This window comes from Schistocerca piceifrons, chromosome 3 (genome assembly GCF_021461385.2).
Source record: "Schistocerca piceifrons isolate TAMUIC-IGC-003096 chromosome 3, iqSchPice1.1, whole genome shotgun sequence".
Classification (NCBI taxonomy): domain Eukaryota; kingdom Metazoa; phylum Arthropoda; class Insecta; order Orthoptera; family Acrididae; genus Schistocerca; species Schistocerca piceifrons.
The window spans coordinates 807,388,457-807,403,010 of NC_060140.1; the positions used below are offsets into that span (position 1 = coordinate 807,388,457).

General features: G+C 44.0%; 1 protein-coding gene and 1 pseudogene across 1 annotated transcript in view; one reads left to right on the forward strand and one right to left on the reverse strand.

Annotated features, from left to right (window-relative positions):
- Positions 1-14,554, reverse strand: part of LOC124789943 (homeodomain-only protein-like) — a 355,379-nt gene that overhangs the window by 90,622 nt on the left and 250,203 nt on the right. The gene's annotated exons all lie outside the window — the stretch shown is intronic.
- Positions 14,106-14,223, forward strand: LOC124790720 (annotated as a pseudogene).

Consider the following 14,554-nt stretch of genomic DNA (forward strand, 5'->3'; position numbering starts at 1 on the left):
ATAGAAGTTGCAGCATTAGAAAACTGCAGCGAAATGCAGGAAGATCTGCAGCGGATAGGCACTTGGTGCAGGGAGTGGCAACTGACCCTTAACAAAGACAAATGTAATGTACTGCGAGTACATAGAAAGAAGTATCCGTTATTGTATGATTATACGATAGCGGAACAAACACTGAAAGCAGTTACTTCTGTAAAATATCTGGGAGTATGCGTACGGAACGATTTAAAGTGGAATGATCATATAAAATTAATTGTAGGTAAGGCGGGTGCCAGGTTGAGATCCATTAGAAAATGTAGTCCACCAACAAAAGAGGTGGCTTACAAAACACTCGTTCTACCTATACTTGAGTATTGCTCATCAGTGTGGGATCAGTACCAGGTCGGGTTGACAGAAGAGATAGAGAAGATCCAAAGAAGAGCGGCGTGTTTCGTCACAGGGTTATTTGGTAAGCGTGATAGCTTTACGGAGATGTTTAGCAAACTCAAGCGGCAGACTCTGCAAGAGAGGCGCTCTGCATCGCGGTGTAGCTTGCTGTCCAGGTTTCGACAGGGTGCGTTTCTGGATGAGGTATCGAATATATTGCTTCCCCCTACTTATACCTCCCGAGGAGGTCACGAAAGTAAAATTAGAGAGATTCGAGCGCGCACGGAGGCTTTCCGGCAGTCCTCCTTCCAGCGAACCATACGCGACTGGAACAGGAAAGGGAGGTAATGACAGTGGCACGTAAAGTGCCCTCCGCCACACACCGTTGGGTGGCTTGCGGAGTGTAGATGTAGATGAACTCTGTGGTGTGTATGACCGGCCTGGCACTTTTTCCTGCCCACCGCTGTTAGAACGAGTCGACGGCGTTTCTCTGGTAGCCCGCCGGCGGTGTCGACTTTCCTGCTAAGTGGAACGCAGCCGTTTCCGCACAGCCGGCAGCTCCCAGCGGTCGTAGTCGTGACTTGAGGCAGCGAGCCACCCGCGTCCCTTCGCCGCTGCCCTATAAGGCCGCGTTCCAGCCGTCGGCTGCCCTTCCTGCGCTGTGCCAGCTGCGGCATTTTTACGCACCTGCCTCTTTGTCCCCGCCACACTTTATAACTAACTGTCAACATTCTGCGATCAGGCTATGGGTAGCATCTAACCACCTCTGTCCCACCATTCTTGTTTTGTATGAGATAAGACGCAGCGGGCAAGTGACTGACTGCCAACACCGTTCCTTTGTTCTGGTCGAGCCAGCTAGTGCCAGCATCTGTTTACAGAAATACAATTACTTCCAAGTTGATGTTACTGGATTTAAGACTTGCTTGCAATAGAACTCAATACGTTGTTGCTCTTAACGGAAAACAACGATAGTTTCCAGACGAAATTTTGACTCTGCAGCGCAGAGTGTGCTGACATGGAACTTCCTGGTAGATTAAAACTGTGCGTCCGGCAAACAGTTTTAATTATACAGAAAGTATCATATCAGTGCACACTCCGTTGTAGTGTGAAAATTTCACTCTGGGTTTGCGGTAGTACTTCACGGAGGAAGATACGCTTATTTCCTCCACCGAGTGTGACAGGTAGAAGATACGGCTTTGTCAGGTAGTCGTATTAGGCAATCATTACGATACAGGTGCTAGTTGCGTATTAATGTAAATTGATGACATTTCAGGCAAAATTTCTAAAACAATATTCATCACAGGGCAGTTTGAATAATGTACTGAGCATCATTAGCGTGAAAACCTTCCTGTACTCCGAATGGGAAAACGGTGCACTTGTGATACGTCATATAAAAAGAGTGTTTCTTCTTAGCCACTCTAAACATTCTAAACTTTTATACAAGTAGTTTTTTTTTTTACAAACTGTGTATAAATGATCTACTGAATAATGTCAGAGCGCTGTGAGGCTTTTCGCATATGAAGCAGTTGCCTATAAGAAGTAGCAACGCCAGATGACTGCGGCGATCTGTAGGAAGATCTACACAAAGGATCACTGATTAGTACAGCAACAGAAAGTTGAACCTGAAAGTAAGTAAGTGTAAAATATAGCGCAAACATAGAAGAAGAAATCCACTACTGGTGACAAAAAACTAGCAACAGTAACCATCGTAAAATACCTAGGACAAACCATCTGGAACGGCCTTAAGGGGACTTATATCTCAAAACAAATAGTACGAAAAGCATATACCAGTCTGAATTTACAAGGGGATACTCCCCCCCCCCCCCCAAAAAAAGTATTGTTTTAAAACTATATCTTTTCAAATTGTGTACAAAATAACCTTATCCCCTTCAGAATGTTCTCCATTACAACTAATGCATTTGTCTCACCGGTGCTTCCACTGTTCGAAACATTTTTTGTAGTCGTCTTTAGAAGCGGCTGACAGCACCTCCCTCGGTTTTTTCCTTGACTTCTTCAAAGTCGTTAAATCTGTGTCCTTTCATGCCCCTTTTCATGCGTGAAAATAAGAACAAGTTGAACGGAGCCAGGTCAGGCGAGTAAGGTGCATAGGGCAGCGGTGCCGTACCACTTTTAGCCAAAAGCTGTGAAACAAAGGTGGCTGTTTGTGCAGGTGCGCTGTCGTGGTGGAAGAACCAGTCTTCTGTCTGCCAGAAATCGGGTCCCTTTTGACGAACGCTATTGCACAATGTTCTTAAAACTTCTTTCACAGCTGATCAATTGTCTGTCGACGGCCTGTGAGCATGATCTCTCGAATTTTTTAATATTTTCGTCGATTCGGGCAGCTGATGGACGTCCATAACGAGGTTTGTTATCAATCGACATGTCGCCGTTTTTAAATCGAGTAAACCACCCGAACACTCTAGTTTTTCCCATAACGTCGTCTTGGTAAGCTGTTTTCAACATTGAGACAGGTTCAGCAGCATTTTTACCTAGCAGAAAACAAAATTTCACAGCTTCACGTTGTTCACTTAAACTTGCCATCATAAAAAACGAAACAAGAACAAAACAGCGCCGGCCGCGGTGGTCTAGCGGTTATAGGCGCTCAGTCCGGAACCGCGGGACTGCTACGGTCGCAGGTTCGAATCCTGCCTCGGGCATGGATGTGCGTGATGTCCTTAGGTTAGTTAGGTTTAAGTAGTTCTAAGTTCTAGGGGACTGATGACCACAGATGTTAAGTCCCATAGTGCTCAGAGCCATTTGAACCATTTGAACAAAACAGCGCTAGCAAATAGTCGCTGAAGACGAACAGAACAAACCGCGTCGACAACACAGGCGGCATATAACTGGCCATAAGATGCGCTACACACATCTAGTAGCAGAAATGCTTACTTACGCAAGCTCCACCCACGGCATTGTTACGCCGTTTTTCTTTTTTTTTGTTTTTCTTTTTTGTTTGGGTATCCCCTCGTAACAAGGAAGAATTTTCAGGAAATGTAATTCTTTCACTAAGAAGTGGCTTGCAAAACACTTGTTCGACCGATTCTTGGTGTTGCTTATCGCTCTGGGACTCCATTGGAATAACAGAAGAAATTCACAAAGAGCCGTGCGATTCCTAATAGGATCGTTTGATCGCGGCAGGAATATCATGGAGACAATCAACAAACTCCAGTGGCTGACGCTCCAACAGGGGCGCTGTGCATCACGGAGACGTTTAATATTAAAATTCTACAAGAGCACGGAAAACATATTTCTTCCCACATATGTCTCGCGACCATAACGAGAAAATCCGAGAAATTGGAGCTGATACGGATGTTTACTGACAAGCATTCTTCCCACGCGACATTTGCCAATGGAACTAGAAAGGGGGGGGGACACCCAGTGGCAACAAAAGCACCCTAGACCACGCACGTAAGGTGGCTTGTTGGCTAAAGAAATATGTATATAAGTAACCTGTATCTTCTACGTGGATCAACACACTGTACTTTTTCGAATTCGCGTTTTGATCATTTAGGCACTGACACAGATGTACACTAAGTGCTTAAAAGTATCAGGACACCTGGCTGAAAATTACTTACAAGTTCGTGGCGCCCTCCATCGGTAATTCTGGAATTCAGCATGGTGTTGGCCCACCCTTAGCCTTGATGACAGCTTCCACTCTCGCAGGCATACGTTCAATCAGATGGTGGAGTGTTTCTTGGGGAATGACAACCCATTCCTCACGGAGTGCTGCAATGCGAAGAGGTATCGATGTCGGTGGCACGAAGTCGACGTTCCAAAACATTCCAAGGATGTTCTATAGGATTCAGGTCAGGACTTTGTGCAGGACAGTCCACTACAGGAATGTTATTGTCGTGTAACCACTCCGCCACAAGCCGTGCAATTTGAACAGTTGCTCAATCGTGTTGAAAGATGCAATCGCCATCTCCGATTTGTTCTTCAACAGTGGGAAGAAAGAAGGTGCTTAAAACATCAATGTAGGCCTGTGCTGTGATAATTCCACGCAAAACAACAAGGGGTGCAAGCCCCCTCCATGGAAAACACAACCACACCATAACACCACCGCCTCCGAATTTTACTGTTAGCACTACACACGCAGGAAGATGACGTTCACCGGGAATGCGGCGTACCCACACCCTGCCATCTGATCGCCACATTGCGTACCGTGATTCGTCACTCCACACAACGTTTTTCCATTGTTCAATCGACTAAAGTTTACGCTCTTTACACCAAGCGAGGTGTCATTTGGCATTTCCCGGCGTGATATGTGGCTTATGAGCAGCCGCTCGACCATGAAATCCAAGTTTTCTCACCTCCCGCCTAACTGTAATCGTACTTAGTGGATCCTGATGCAGTTTGGAATTCCTGTGTGATGGTCTGGATAGATGTCTGCCTATTACACAGTACGACCCTCTTCAACTGTCGGCGGTCTGTCAGTCAACAGACGAGGTCGGTCTGTACGATTTTGTGCTGTAAGTGTCCCTTCACGTTTCCACTTCACTATCACTTCGGAAACAGTGGACCTAGGGATGTTTAGGAGAGTGAAAATCTTGCGTACAGACGTATGTCACAAGTGACACCCAATCACCTGACCACGTTCGAAGTCCGCGAGTTCCGCGGAGCGCCCCATTCTGCTCTCTCACGATGTCTAATGATTACTGAGGTCGCTGATATGGAGTACCTGGCAGCACAATGCACCTAATATGAAAAAGGTATATTTCTGGGGATTTCCGGATACTTTTGATCACATAGTGAATATTTACTACACAGGAAGTTTAAACAACGTGTTCTGCACTCTTTTAGGAACTGGACGTGTTCAAAACTTGAAAAGGCCTTTATTTTTGTGAAGTGTTCAAAACTGGAAAAGACCTTTACTTTTATGAAGTTATTTTCAAGGAAGCAGAAGTCACTGGTATATATAAAAAAAACGACTCATAGTCTATAACGAGCCACCAGAGAGAGAGAGACCACCTGTTCATTATACCAAAATATTCAGAAAGTGTTCCTGAAAAGCTCTGCATTCTTTCCACCTAGAATAACATGACACACACACACACACACACACGCACACACACACACACATATATATATATATGGAAATTCGTCAAAAGTTTTCTATTATAATTTGGGAAGAACAGTGATGTATACACATACAACGCTAGATGAGAAAATGACAAAATGACCTGCCAGTGGCTCAGAAGGGAGTTCAGAATGAACAAAAAGAAACTGATCATTTGACCAATAACATATTATGCTTGAGAGGTGTTAAAGGAATTTTTTAAATCTAACCAAGAATCGTTTCTGGGGACAGTTCCTTCCGTTGCTAGACGAATTTTTATTTAAAAACAGTGTGTAAAACCAAAATTTTAGTTCCATGAGTAGGACTGAAAAGAATGTTCCTTAACGTTACATTTAGGCCAGTGTGCCTTTATATATATATACAGTTAAAGTGAAATTAAAATGCCTAGTTCCTTTAAGAGGTACATACAGGATGGGTGAACACCACATATTAATATCTCTGCTTACCCTTGGGCACTCAGGACTTTCTAAGTGTTTAATAATACAAAAAAATTCTTCGATAAGTGTGTGTAAAATCTTATGGGACTTAACTGCTAAGGTCATCAGTCCCTAAGATTACACACTACTTAACGTAAATTATCCTAAGGACAAACACACACACCCATGCCCAATGGAGGACTCGAACCTCCGCCGGGGCCAGCCGCACAGTCCATGACTGCAGCCTCAGACCGCTAGGCTAATCCCGCGCGGCGCTTCTATAACAGATTACTCAGTGGAAATATAGTAGCTGAATGTAACCGTTTGAGTAGTTTAGTAATATGTGTCTTCTGGTCCGAGTTTTCACCAAGTTTTGGAACATTCTACTCTGTTTACCGACTCCTGTTCATGTGCAACATCAGCTTTTGGTATTACTGTTTGTTGTACTGAATTGAATACAGCCTGTTTTCACAGAATTAACGATAAGTTCATTTTCAGAAAATCGCTTACTAATCTCAGAAAAACATCAGTAACAATTTATTGTGTTACTTTCTCTCTAAGGAGATTTGTTGTAACACCACTACAGTATGCAAAAAAGTGCCAATTTTGCCTGATGAATGTTAAGTGGAAAGTCATTCACATATACAGGATATTTGAGAACTGATGGTCAATATTCAGGTGTATGACAGGAATGATGAAGGTTTCTCAGGTCTCCAGTCCGTCTGGAGACACGAGAAATCTGCATCACTAGCATAGGCCAGGAAAGCCTACAGTCACATATATGACAGGAATGATCATTCTAAACAAAAAAGTCGAGTAAACAAGGGCTATAAAACGCAACCCTAGGAGGTATGAGCAATACTTGATCTTCGATGCTGTGCAACAAATCTGTTCTACAGCAAACTCTTTGCTTTCCATATTTTTGGGAAGCGGTAGTACAAACCAAAAAAAAGTCCACTAAACATGTGCTCTAAAGCGCAAATCTTAAGAGCTATGAGCACTTGTTCATCTTCGCTACTTTGAAACACAACTCTTCTAATGAACAAATGCTCATAACTTTTAAGGTATGCATTTTAGAGCACATGTTTATTGAAGAGTTTTTCCTTGGTTTGATCCAGCAAATAGCTTGCAGCAGAAGATCAAGAATTGCTCATAGCTCTTAAGGTATGCGTTTTACAGCCCATGTTTACTTGACTTTTTTGTTTCAAATAATCATTCTTGTCATGTCCCTGAATACTGACCATCACTTCTGAAACACCCCGTATAAGGAACAGGAGTGGACCCCTGTGGGACTTCCTTCACTGTTTCTCCGCAAACCTGGGACATTTTCTCTGCTCGCAACATAGTCTGAAATACTCAGCTGAACATGTTACTCTCTTTTACTTTGAGTTCCTTCATTCAAATGATACAGTTACCGGTTTCGAATCGTTGTGATTCATCCTCAGACGGTTTACACGCTTTCTTTATGACATGTGGTGTGTTTTTTTACATATTAATTGTCCTACAATATAAGTAATACATAATTATGAACACGCCACACAAAGATGGTTCCGTTACAGATTTTCGCTGCACGTGACTTGCGTGAAACGTCGGTTTGGAGTGTTAATATCCATAACATTCGTCCAACAGATGTAAATGCATTCCCACTGCATTCTAATTGTTGCACACGTAAAGTGTTCTCACTGAACACTTTAGACTTGTCACTGAGAAGATTTCTACCACGCACCACATGTTTTGATACATACAAACAGCTTACAAACATATGTGTATCACAGATGCTATGGTACATTGTAACATTTGACGATGATATCCTATGTTTGGAAAGGATCATATATTCACTTACGCAACTGTAATGCCTTTTACACTAGTAAAAAGACATTGAATTTTTGAGTTGATATTGTTAAATTATATATATATATATATATATATATATATATATATATATATATATATGTATAACTGTACAGGTAAAATAGTGTATTATTTAATTACATTTAGCATCATGAGAATTATAGTAACATATAAATTTGCTACTTGATCTGCAGATAGATGTACTACTATTATTTTCTTTGGAGGCTGGAAAGTAATTTTTGGAAATTTTCAGGAAAGGGGTGTTAGCTAACTCTGTTTGTTCGTTAAGGATATAGTCTGGGGTGCCGTTTTTTTGTGTGTGTATTTCTAATTTTTCTAATATATTCATAGTGGCTCCTTTTTCTGCTAGATGCAAAATTTTTAAGTTGTCCTCAAAAAAAAATTGCATCTAGCAAAAAAAGGAGCCACTATGAATATATCAGAAGAATTAGAAACACACACACACAAAAACAGCACCCCAGACTATATCCTTAACAAACAATATATATATATATATATATATATATATATATATATATATATATATATATATATATACACACACACACAGGGTGTTTCAAAAATGACCGGTATATTTGAAACGGCAATAAAAACTAAACGAGCAGCGACAGAAATGCACCGTTTGTTGCAATATGCTTGGGACAACAGTGCATTTTCAGGCAGACAAACTTTCGAAATTACAGTAGTTACAATTTTCAACAACAGATGGCGCTGCGGTCTGGGAAACTCTATAGTACGATATTTTACACATATCCACCATGCGTAGCAATAATATGGCGTAATCTCTGAATGAAATTATCCGAAACCTTTGACAACGTGTCTGGCGGAATGGCTTCACATGCAGATGAGATGTACTGCTTCAGCTGTTCAATTGTTTCTGGATTCTGGCGGCACACCTGGTCTTTCAAGTGTCCCCACAGAAAGAAGTCACAGGGGTTCATGTCTGGCGAATAGGGAGGCCAATCCACCCCGCCTCCTGTATGTTTCGGATAGCCCAAAGCAATCACACGATCATCGACATATTCATTCAGGAAATTAAAGACGTCAGCCGTGCGATGTGGCCGGGCACCATCTTGCATAAACCACGAGGTGTTCGCAGGTGTTTGTACCGCCACAAATTCACGAAGAATGTCCAGATAGCGTGATGCAGTAATCGTTTCGGATCTGAAAAATGGGCCAATGATTCCTTTGGAAGAAATGGCGGCCCAGACCAGTACTTTTTGAGGATGCAGGGACGATGGGACTGCAACATGGGGCTTTTCGGTTCCCCATATGCGCCAGTTCTGTTTATTGACAAAGCCGTCCAGGTAAAAATAAGCTTCGTCAGTAAACCAAATGCTGCCCACATGCATATCGCCGTCATCAATCCTGTGCACTATATCGTTAGCGAATGTCTCTCGTGCAGCAATGGTAGCGGCGCTGAGGGGTTGCCGCGTTTGAATTTTGTACGGATAGAGGTGTAAACTCTGGTGCATGAGACGATACGTGGACGTTGGCGTCATTTGGACCGCAGCTGCAACACGGCGAACGGAAACCCGAGGCCGCTGTTGGATCACCTGCTGCACTAGCTGTGCGTTGCCCTCTGTGGTTGCCGTACGCGGTCGCCCTACCTTTCCAGCACGTTCATCCGTCACGTTCCCAGTCCGTTGAAATTTTTCAAACAGATCCTTTATTGTATCGCTTTTCGGTCCGTTGGTTACGTTAAACCTCCATTGAAAACTTCGACTTGTTGCAACAACACTGTGTTCTAGGCGGTGGAATTCCAACACCAGAAAAATCCTCTATTCTAAGGAATAAACCATGTTGTCTACAGCACACTTGCACGTTGTGAACAGCACACGCTTACAGCAGAAAGACAACGTACAGAATGGCGCACCCACAGACTGCGTTGTCTTCTGTATCTTTCACATCACTTGCAGCGCCATCTGTTGTTGAAAATTGTAACTACTGTAATTTCGAAAGTTTGTCCGCCTGAAAATGTACTGTTGTCCCAAGCATATCGCAACAAACGGAGTATTTCTATCGCTGCTCGTTTAGTTTTTATTGCCGTTTCAAATATACCGGTCATTTTTGAAACACCCTATATATATATATATATATATATATATATATATATATATATAAACTTTATAATTAATTTAACAATATCAACTCAAAAATTCAATGTCTTTGTACTAGTGTAAAAGGCATTACAGTTGCGTAAATGAATATATGATCCTTTCCAAACATAGGACATCATCGTCAAATGTTACGATATATCATAGCATCTGTGATACTCGTATGTTTGTAAGCGTGGCAGAAATCTTCTCAGTGACAAATCTAAAGTGTTCAGTGAGAACAATTTACGTGTGGAACAATAAGAATGCAGTGGGAATGCATTTACATCAGTTGGACGAATGTTATGGAAACAAACGCTCCAAACCGACGTTTCACGTAAGTCACATGCAACGAAAATCTGTAACGCAACCATCTGTGTGTGGCGTGTTCATAATTATGTATTATTTATATTTTAGGACAATTAATCTGTAAAAAAAAACACACCACATGTCATAAAGAAAGCGTGTCAACCGTCAGAGGATGAATCACAAGGATTCGAAACCGGTAACGGTACCCTTTGAATAACGGAACTGAAAGTAAATTTGTGGCTGGTTGCTGTCCTAACACCATCAACATTTGTCTTCGAACAACAGCCACGGTCTCCATCATGTCATCATATGACAAAATTGCATGTTACTCTCTGTTTGGTAGTATGATACGTGTTACAGAAGCCGTCGCCTCCCGCTCGATCGGCCGTACGTTACGCCACGCCTGTTGCAGCAGGTGACGGGCCCCGAGCGGCGTGACGCAGGCGGCGTGGCGAGTCGTTGACATGCCGGGCGCTGGGCGCCGAGTCGGCATCCTTGAGGCGGAGCGACCTTGGCGGACAACCCGACCCACCAGACCTGATCCGCCGTCTGGGTCTCCAGCGGCCCCGCCCGACAACGGAAACCCAGCCGCGGCTGCAGCCGACAAGCTTTCCCTGCGACTCCTGTTACCGGGCTGCGGCGGGCGCCGCTCAACTTTTCTGCCTCACGGTAGCGAGCTAGCACACTGGACTCATTCTCAACGTACCCTGCTGGCCACTAAAACTGCATATTCTGCAAAGCTACCAATTAATGTAATTTTACTTATTGTGTATACAGGGTAATTTTTTTCACCGTGTACAACACGTATTGATTGATGAGAGGATAAGGAACAAAAAAGGTCTAAAGAGCTTATGCCCGGAAACGCATGGTTTCCATGCCAGAGTCCATTTATTCAATCATACATTGTTGAAGAGACTACGGTCTAATAGGGGCTGCACCATGCAGCCACAGTCACAGTATGCATGGTTACCTCCTAGGGGATGGTACTATTCCTCATACGTCATGTCCTAGCGCCCTCTTCTGCCATAGTAATTCGTAATGTTGTGTCCGATTGTCGCGTCCCGGCACAGGGCCTCGCTATACCAGAATGAAGTAAGTGCGAACTGCGTAGCGCAATCGGGACGTTAACGACAATGGGTTCATTATAAATTGCTGTCAACCTTTATATCGGAGATGAGAGGGAGAGAATCTCCTTGGTTTGAAGCAAATAAGTTTCCTGAAAATAGGTTACAGTGAAAGTTTACCGCCATACCTCCTTGCCTAGCGACGCCAGATGAAAGTTGATGCGATCAAGCCCTGAATCAAAACTGCGCAACGAATAACTGGGGAGAGGAGCTTGAGAGCGCTACCTAGAGAGCGTGTCCTTTCTGTACGATACTAGGCAAGGGGCTGGAGGGCTGACACGCTGATGTGTGGGTCCCTGCATTCTATATCTTTTATTTTAAAATGAATTCCTTTAACTTGACTTCTTTGTGATTTTTAAGGTATGTTAAAGATTGATGACAGTTGATTACCTATTTATTTTGAACATTATCTCTCGACATTACAGCGATAGCAGCAATTGTTTCAGTTTACAGATATTCCAATTTTACAACTTATAGCTCGGGTATATTATATACTAATCTGCATGCACATTTCTACGGACAAGACGGAATTGCGTTAGCCAAATGTATACCACGGAAGCCTCCCAATATTTTACATAGGACATCCACTACGTGAGGAGGATAACAGGCAAACTGGGAACCAGATACATTAACACAGGGGGGCAAATTTCCTAAATTAACGAGATCGTTGATTTCCTTACACAATCCGAAGCTGGAAATAAAAGAATTAGTAAAAGCATTAAAATACCTCTCTTCCATGCGTGAACATTGAGACAGACGCACTGAGGGCACGCCTGCTCACTTACCCGTCTCCTGTAACACTCCTAGAATATGGCGGGCAACCGGCGGTCTTCCTGGGCCCCGGTGGAGGGGGTGATAAAACCACTTGGCCGTGACCAGCTCTCCACCCCAAATCTTGTGACACTGGAAAGTCTTTGACTTTTACCTGCCTGTGCTGTCTCTCTGATCCCCTACCCAGGAGTAAGGTTGTCACTACTATACTACAGAACTACTTCCCAACAAAGATTTGGCCACGCTTTACGGAAGGGTGTTAGGAGGATTAGGAAAGTTCATGTGCAGATTGACATCCACGTACAAGAAATGCATAATACACGACACATATAAATACGTATTATGAAGCCTGACACATTTCTTTCCACCCGTCCACATGGGTTCTGTTGCACCCGCGGCCGGCCGCGTCGTGTAATAAAATTGTCTGCGGAGCCGCCTCTGTTTCTATTTCCCGGTGCGAGCAAGCAGCGAAACCTGCTGCTTATAGAGCGGAAACTACTGTACCGTTTCAACAGAATTGCGATAGGCAGAAAAGATTGGTTAGTTTCTATCAAGTTTATTCTCACATATACTTATGTGAGGTGTTGGACCATAAACCCCTTAGTAAGATTCAGTCTATTTATTCGGACTTGCTACTTCAAAGCTAATTGCCAGTACATATAAGAAACAAGTACAAAGCAATCAGTTGTTCTTGGTTAGCACTGAAATCTCTCTAAGTAACTGAGACAAAGACTGACAGCCTTTGTTCAACACTATTCCACGAAACTCTAAAAATCCTACTTCACCTACAGTACCTGAGTGTCCACCAGAGTCTATCACCGTCTTCTCGTAGTTGGAGTCTTTATCCGCTGTATCGGCTGCTATGGGCCTACTCGGCCCCGCTGGCGTCACGCTGCGGAATCTCCGAACTGCCGGCACTGGCTCTGAATCTGCATCTGAATCTCTGCTTCTAGCTATTCCGCTGCCTGGCCTTTTATTTCGTTTCTCACGTACTTGGGTGCACACGATTTAATTTGTTTCACACAACTCTTTCATTTTTAAGTGATCGGATTGCACAAGAATGCCTATGGTCCACACGAAACTCTCGTTTCTAATTGGCCGGCTTGCGCAAGAATGCCTTCGGTTCCACACGACACTTTCGTTTCTAGCTTCACACAACTTAATATGGTTCCACACGAGTCTTTTCCGCACGTGACTCTCTCTCTTGCTGTATTATCACCCAGATGTTTGCGTCTTCCATTGCGCAAGTTTGATTCATGCTGCTTCCTCTGGCAGGTTCAAAATGGTTCAAAGGGCTCTGGGCACTATGCGACTTAACTTCTGAGGTCATCAGTCGCCTAGAACTTAGAACTACTTAAACCTAACTAACCTAAGGACATCACACACATCCATGCCCGAGGCAGGATTCGAACCTGCTACCGTAGCGGTCGCTCGCTTCCAGACTGTAGCGCCTAGAACCGCATGGCCTCTGGCAGGAAATCAAACACTAAGATATCTGATCAACAAGCCATACTTGGTAGCCTCCGCCGCTTATCTTGTCCCTACGTCCTGGTGGACTATTTTTTAATGTCGGCTGGCTGTTTGCCTATGGAGCCTGGACTCTTATTATGGTCACAAAATCAAGAATAAAAATTAAAATTTTCTATGGTCACAACACGATTCACTTGTCTTGCTGTCTCACCTTGTAGTGGATGTGATACAAAGTTGTACGCAATGGATCCGTATTCGAATCGAGAGCTTGCCGACTTGGTGTTTACTTACGGAAATGCAAATGGCAAAGGGCGGCGGGCAGCAAGGTTGTGTCACGAGACCTATCCCCGCCGACACCAACCACAGCATTCATTGACTGCAAAAGTGTTTCTCCGTTTGTCGGAGATAGGGTCGTTGCAGGAAGCAGGAAATCATGAAGGACGTACCCGAAATGTTTGGACACCAGACTTGGAGAAAAATATGATTAACACTGTGGACGGCGACCGCCGTGTCAGTACCAGACATTTGGATCGCCAGTTCAGGGTAAGTCGACGTCCGTGTGGAACATCCTCCATGACAATTGTTATCATCCTTATCACCTGCGGAGGGCAACGGCCGTGCCGCAGTGGATACACCGGTTCCCGTGAGATCACCGAAGTAAAGCGCTGTTGGACGTGGTCGGCTCTTGGATGGGTGACCATCCAGGACGCCATGCGCTGTTGCCATTTTTCGGGGTGCACTCAGCCTCATGATGCCAATTGAGGAGCTACTCGACCGAATAGTAGCGGCTTCGGTCAAGAATACCATCATAACGACTGGGAGAGCGGTGTGCTGACCCCACGCCCCTCCTACCCGCATCCTCCCCTGAGGATGACACGGCGGTCGGATGCTCCCGGTAGGCCACTCGTGGCCTGAAGACGCTTTATCACGTACGGTGTGTGCAGGGCTTACTAGCGACAGACTTTCCACACCGGGAACAGTTTTGTTACTGGTTTCTTCACCAGGCAACCACAATTCCTGGATTTGTGTTATCCACCCTATTCACAGATGAGCCCA